At 39.2% G+C, this 7,069-nt stretch overlaps 1 long non-coding RNA gene across 1 annotated transcript; it reads left to right on the top strand.

The window, feature by feature from the left end:
- Positions 1 to 82: 82 nt before the first annotated feature.
- LOC115608908 lies at positions 83 to 5,674 on the top strand. The gene is made up of 3 exons (XR_003991683.1): positions 83 to 149; positions 4,380 to 4,501; positions 5,074 to 5,674. It is a non-coding gene; the product is annotated as an uncharacterized LOC115608908 (long non-coding RNA).
- Positions 5,675 to 7,069: the final 1,395 nt, after the last annotated feature.

The following is a 7,069-nucleotide window of genomic DNA, read 5'->3' as shown; positions in this document are numbered from 1 at the left end:
GGTCTGTTTGCTAATATTGCTGGCACGGGTGCTAGTGGGCAAGGACCGTGACATTTTTTGCTGCAAGATGGATGCTTGTCCAATGGGGAAAGGGATGAGACAGTCCACATGCTTCAGTGTCACATGCCTCTTGGTCTGGCAGAGATCAGGTATGGATGTTAACTCAGGTGTTACCAACCCTTTTGATGCATGGGATGTGATTTTTTGCATATCTTGTAATATCTGATGAGCCGAAGGCTCCAGCTCTAGGAGCCATGTGATTACTGGAGAACTTCCACATTCGCCTTTTGTTATAAAGTACATTTCTAGACATTATAGGTAAAGGAAAAGTCTAGAGACTTTTGCACTATACTCTAAAGGGAACCAAGGATTTATTCTCTTTTCCCTTCTTCCCAATTACTACCCTGTAAGATGTTCTGTAAGTTCAGCCTATGGTTCCTGGTAAACAACTTCCAGAAAAATTAAAAATGAGAGGACACCTACTTTCAAACTAAAATGAGTCATGTCCCTCAAGAGGAAGGATGGGATAGAGCACCTTAAAATTGCTGGGGGCATGTAGTGTCTCTCATTTCTGTGTGTACTACCCCACTCAATCTTACGCAGAACGCCTTGAGGTGGTGTGACCAGTCTGCTGTGTCTTGGCACCTTTCCTACCTCAGCTGTTCTTTAAAGGATGTAATACTGCTTTAATCATATGTTGGGTAGAAGGAAGATTTAGCAAGTATTTTTATATTTCACCATTGTGTGTGTCTTCCTTTTTTAGCTTAAATTCACAGAAATGTAACATCCCAACCCACCTTCAGCCTGAGAATATTATTCTTTATTGTACTTTTCAGAGGGAAAAAAGGTATTGATGTTTTCAATTCAATAGAGAAGCAGCACACATTTGCATTAAAAAAAAAAAACAAAAAGAGTTCAAAAGCATTCATTTAAATAACAATATGTGTCAGCCATAGAAAGACAAAATGAAATGGAAATGAAGAGACCTGTCCAAGGCACTCTGCAAAAAGCTGACACCAGTGACTTGCAAAAGGTTCAGTTCCACAGAGTCATATTATCAGGCATGTGGAAGAAAAGAAAATGAAAGAAAAGGAGAAACTTAAGAGCATGTGGAATAAATGAGAGAAAATATTACTGGGGTTTTTTCTTTTTCTTTTTTTTCTTTTTTTTTTTTTTAACTTTTCTGATCTGGCCAAATGTTTTGATTTAATTTAATTAATATTTTTGCCCTGGCTAAAGTATTATAACAGCATGCTGTAACAGCTCTGATCAAGATAATTCTAGGCTGCAGTGGTAACCGCTGTATAAATTCTGCCCTGGTACGTTCTGTGTTGCTGAGCAAATCCACCTGGGTCAGTTATGTTTCAACTACAAATGAAAAGAGACCAAATTAACAAATTTACAGCAATCTTTGCTACTTTTAGGATAGAGCTGACAGGTAAAATTATCACTGAAATGTATGCGTATGGAATCTGGCTTTTGACCATTTTAACAACGAAGAAATGAGCAGTTACAGAAGATGTTTGGAGGTCAGTTTAGTCAATTAGACATGCAAGTATAAAACACTGAGTGCCACGCTTCCAGCAGCATCAATTCCCTGTTCATCATGGACCTGTCTGTTGAAACTTTCTCACAACGATCCTCAGCTCTGCACAAGCAGCCTTCCTGATCCATCTCCCATCAACCTCCCTGTTTTCCAACCTCATCTCTTAAAAATAGGCCAGGAAAGCACTGTGTTTTTCCCAATACATACAAAAGAGTCTTTCCAAGGGATCAGCCCTTCAGCATCTGATAGGACATGAGTCGTTTCCAAAATGTGCTTGAAGAACAGCTTTGCTTTCTCATCAACCTGGAAGTCAATAAGATCACATCCGTGGTATTTTCTTTCTACCTGTCGTTACTAAAAAGTATGCTAGAGAGCAGGCCCTTCCCTGGGACACAGAGTGGGTTGCTTCTCCTGCCTAGCTGTGAGGGAGTCTCTCTCCCCTGGCAACCTAGGACACTTTCCTGTACATCCTTTGATGGAAGAGGAAGGAGCACTGCATGTCCCAGGCTCTAACTTCAAGCCTGGAGCCACTGCCGCCTTCCCTGCTTCCAGTCTCCTAAGTGCTGCTTCATGCAGGTAGCCCATCAAAGAGGCTGCCCACAAAAGATATTATCCTTGAACTGTTGTTCTACAGTGGGAGAGGAACATGGTACATATAGGCTGAGCCAAATACATTGGTTGAAAAGGCCAGCCTCTGGTGCCAGTGTTGACCAGTGCCAATATTGTGTTGTCTTTCCTGCTGGTCAACCCATGCAAATGTTGAAACACTTAGTCTCCTCCCAGTCCTGCTCAGTCAGACCCAGCTGTGGAAGGTATACATGCCCTTAGAAAATACGAACTCAAGACGTATCGACTACTCCATTCTTTAATGCTTGCTCATGCCTCTGATTGATGAGGAAGAAAATATTAACCACTCTTCACTGTTGCAAATTTTGTTCACTAATTGCCAAGAGCTAGAACATGAAATCAAATAATTTTAATTTGAAAAGTATTAGGAAACATAGTTGCCTTATTCAGAGTAATAAACCTTTCAGTCACTGTAGTGTAGCTGTTTGTACTTACCCTTTCCTCCCTACCTCATTTTGGCTTGTGCTTTTGTCCAAACCATTCCCCATCACACACTTGTTAAATATTATGTGACATGTTATGTTATCCGTACGTGAAGAAACAACACATACTTTCAATATGCAGAGCCCATATTTAACTGCCAGGAAAATAACAAAGCAAGAACAAAACCAAGGCTGGATGGAAGAAAGAGCGTGTGGACAGGTTGTTACTTACTCTTTAATAAACATCTTGGATTGATTTACACTCCTATGCCAAAAGCAGATGTGCCACCTTCCATTTAAAGACTCAACACGTAGCAGCACTCATGGTTTCATAGCTGCGTGTATTATATATGCCACAGCTCTTTCTGCATTGTAACAATGGCTTTATTTGCACAGATGTGAAGAAAGTCAGTGCATAAAGTGAGACTAATTACATGGTGAACAGGAACTGTAATGGTTTTATAACCAAGTTTCTTTCCCCATTTTTCCCAGGATACAATAAGAAATACACATTTTTAGATTATCACAAGATATAATGTATTTGAAGGTGTTATAGATGTTTTGTGTACTTGGCATTATACCAAATAGTGTTCATTCAATGACATTTTCTAAGAGCAACTTAACAAAATTAGAATAAGACTCCTTGGAACCTGGTTTTGGAGGCTATTAAAGCTTGATAAAATCTGTTGATCACAGGCGGGGATTTTGGCACTAACATTGTATTTTATAAGATGTTTGCCAAGCTGTCAGTGAAGTAAATGCAGCTGAAATTCCATTTTTATAAGATTTCTGCTCATAAATCACGTGACCAATGTAAAATGGAGCATGGAAACCATGGACCTTTGCACTGCTTTGCAAAAGCAGTTCTGTTAGGCATGAAGGTCAGCAGCACTTGATGGAAAGTAGAGGAAATATATCACAGGAGTGACAGCTTCTGGATTTACTGCACCACAGCTTCTAGCTGACTTAGAAATGGTAGCTCTCAGGACTTTAAGGGCAGTAGTATGTACTCCGTGCCTGAAACCTACCCTCTAACACAGCCTTAGACAGTTACCAGATATTTGTGAGGGGTGAGACTTTTCATTGTTATTAACCTACCTTGAAATTATATATCTCAAGCACTGTGGGCAATACACATGCCATACTACTTTCTGTCTCTTATATTCAACTGCTACTAATATCCTTAAGCTGCAGTCATACCTTCAACCCCCAGTACCCCAACCTGGGGTAACCTGAACCCAGCTCCAAACTGGGACTGGTTGGGACTATTTTAATGTCAACATCCTTTACTAAAAAATCATTCCTTGCTGACCATAAAATCTTACTCACCATTAGAGATCAATGGGACAGGTTCTTAGCAGGCTCTAAATTGCTGTAGCTGCAGAGGTGGAAATGGAAATAAAATGGGTTACTCCTCTGGAGTGGCTGGCCTGGCCTCTTTGGCTTTAAAAATGAAACAAATGAGGTAAGAGAAATTGATCCCTCATGTAATATTAACAACATCAGTAGAGTTACTTTAAGGATAAATTCAGCCCTACAAGTGGAAGGTCACAGGAACAAAATCGTCCTGCCTGGGGAACTCTGCTGGTAGAGTTTCACCTGTGGTCAGAAATCTATTTTACTTCCACGGAGCAGGCCATGAAACCATTTGCAAACAGAGCATCTCTAGAAATCTGAGTGATGCTTAAGACACCCATAGCAAAGCCTTTTTTCTCTACCATGTACTCTTTCCCTGGTGTGCAGCTCTAACTTCACATCTACTCTATTTCTCTCTGCATATACAGGAGATGGATAAACAGTGTATTCTTCCCAGACACTTCAAATACAGGCAGCATTTAGAAGTCACAATATTCGTATGGAGAGGCTGTTCCCAGAAGAAGTAATTTTAGTTGAAATGGTGTTTACGGTAAGTAAAAAGAAAAAGCTTTAACTGCTCTTGCATCTCTTGACACACTAAGCATTGAGTGACATGCAGTATGTGACTGATTGCACCCGTTTCAATGCAATGGTCTTCTTCAGCTGAAAATCACCTTTTTATTTTTTTTTCTGAACAGTTATGTAACTGTGTGAACTCAAAATCATAAATACCTGCTCTTCAGATACCTGCTGAATATTAGGGGTTTGACTTATTGGGGAAGTTGGCAGACAATGTCATAGTTGTAAAAGCCCTGATGAGAAGACACTATTCAGTGATGGTTATGAAGAGCAAACAAGTTCACTGTTGCTGGAGAGAGTTGAGAGCTGAGTAAAGCCCAAGTTAAGTCACTGCAGGTGTGCAGCTTAATGAGCTGCAGTTGGGTAGCAGGTGAGCATAAATTGAGAGCACAGAGGCCATGTTTGGGAATGTTGTTATGAAGAAAGAGCTGAAGTAAATGTGGGGTACATGTGTGAGGTAAGATTGCTGTAGATATTATTTTTCTGTTTGTTCATTTTTAGTATGAAGAAAATACAGAGAAAGAGTAGTGTATGTTAATATAGCAGGTGTGAGGGTTGGACCTATGGCTTCTCTCCATATCTCCCAAGCAAGACTTCTATTCTTTAGCACTTTAGTAAGAGGAATGTGGAAAATACTCATTTTTGCAAGCCTGTTGCCATTATTAGTTTTTTTTTTTTTTTTAAATTCCGGTTTTAAAATACATTACATTCATAAGAATTAACACTGAAGTTATGATGCAGTTCAGCTGTGTGTAGGTAAAAATTCACTTCCAAGAATAAAGGACTAGACTCCTTCTCCCTGCTCTCCCTGCCCTGTTGAAATGCAGGGAGGTCGGGGAGAAGGAATGGGTGGGTATTCTATAAAATGTGAAGCATTGTATACTGATGTAGGTCTTGGAAATGTTTGTTCAAGTATCCAAAGCAAACCCTGTACTTTTCTTTAGAATTATTTGGGATCACTGATATTCATGTAGAGTGAATAAAAGTTAAAGTAGTATTAAAAAAGGAAGGTTGGCTTCATGCCTAAGATGTGCTAGATAAACTAAGTTTAGCCTGAAGATGCACATATGCACTCCCACTGGTATCCATGGGAGCTGTGTGTGTGGCCTATGTGTTTAAAAGCAGGATTGATTTTAAAGAGAAAGATAGAAAGTAAATGTGTAGTGTATAGAACTCCAGTCTTTGTATATACTATATGGGTGTGTGTAGATACATATGACAATATAAATTTAGAAAATAAACCCAACCTGGTCTACTCCCACGGCTCACACATCCACATCCTGGATTATCCTATCATCCTGTGCTGTGTGCTCTGGTTTGTGGCAGGGTGACTAAGGAAATCAGTAAAACCACTGCTGAAGATACTTCCTTTCTTGCCTTTTTTTTTCTTTTTTTAAACTGGAATAGATAAAAATCTCTTATTCTCACCCCTGTGTCAGTATAGAACTGAATTCTCTACATCTGAATAAAGGATATAATTCTAATTTATTATCATACTTTTAAAACTTGCTATCTATATACATTTTGTTTAACAATGATGCTCTGGGAAGTTGTTCATTAATGGCTAGAACTTAGAATAATTTAAAGGAAATTCTCCAGCAGTAGCAGACTTGCTTCCATGTTGTGGCAATCACTGTGAATCCTGGTTTGTTTTGGATCAGCTATTTTCTCCTGCCTTAAAATAGGAGATAACCTTGATCCAAAGGTTGTTCCAAAGGAACTGGTAAAAAGAAAAATAGTGTCCTTTCCAAAAATAGCGCTTGAAGGAGGTGAGGCATGCAACTACAAGGAACACTTCTTATAAGAAAATTCTCCTCATGCCTGTAGTTTGCAAGAGTTGTCTGTGTGATTTTTCTGCACTTTCTTCTATTCTTAACAGAAACTTTGGTGGAAATAGGGATTTTTTGGAAACTAAGCTAGAATAGAATTGCCATAACAATGGGTTAAATCTCTAAAACTTCTGACTCCTTGGCATCTCAGGAAAAGGGCAGAGGTAGCAGAGGGTACAGGCTGTGGTCACTTCTGACTGTCAAACAAGAAGCAATAGGAATAGACAAGAATGGCTTAATTGCTCCAAAACCAAGCAAGACAGATTGTTAATAGACACTGATATATCTTTTAAAAGATATACCTATGAAAATACCATTTGGTTTGTAAAGGTCATTCAGGCAGGGATTTCTGGCTGTCAAACGCCAGGAAAACTAGTTTCATTCACCCACCAGACTCTGGATGTACTTTGAGCTGCACAAGAACACAAACTGAGATATGTGACTATTATTTCAGCTCATTTTCTCTGTGTTTGTGACTGAAGTGAAAGTTTATTTCACTTAATTGCTGTATATGGTATAAGACAATAGATTTTAACATCCCCCTCCTCCCCCCCCCTTCCTTTCCTCTTCATATTAAGTTGTGAGTTTATATTTTTAATTTTTTTATTTTTCCTGTTTAGGAGAAAGTCTCTCTAGGCATAGACAGGATGCTTGGTTTGTGAAGGTGGTTAGCAGATGTGGTCTGAGAAGCCAGTTGGCTGGTTAATACA

The sequence above is a fragment of the Strigops habroptila genome, chromosome 1, assembly GCF_004027225.2.
Source record: "Strigops habroptila isolate Jane chromosome 1, bStrHab1.2.pri, whole genome shotgun sequence".
NCBI classification, from domain to species: Eukaryota; Metazoa; Chordata; class Aves; order Psittaciformes; family Psittacidae; genus Strigops; species Strigops habroptila.
This window is presented reverse-complemented; position numbering and strand designations above follow the sequence as displayed.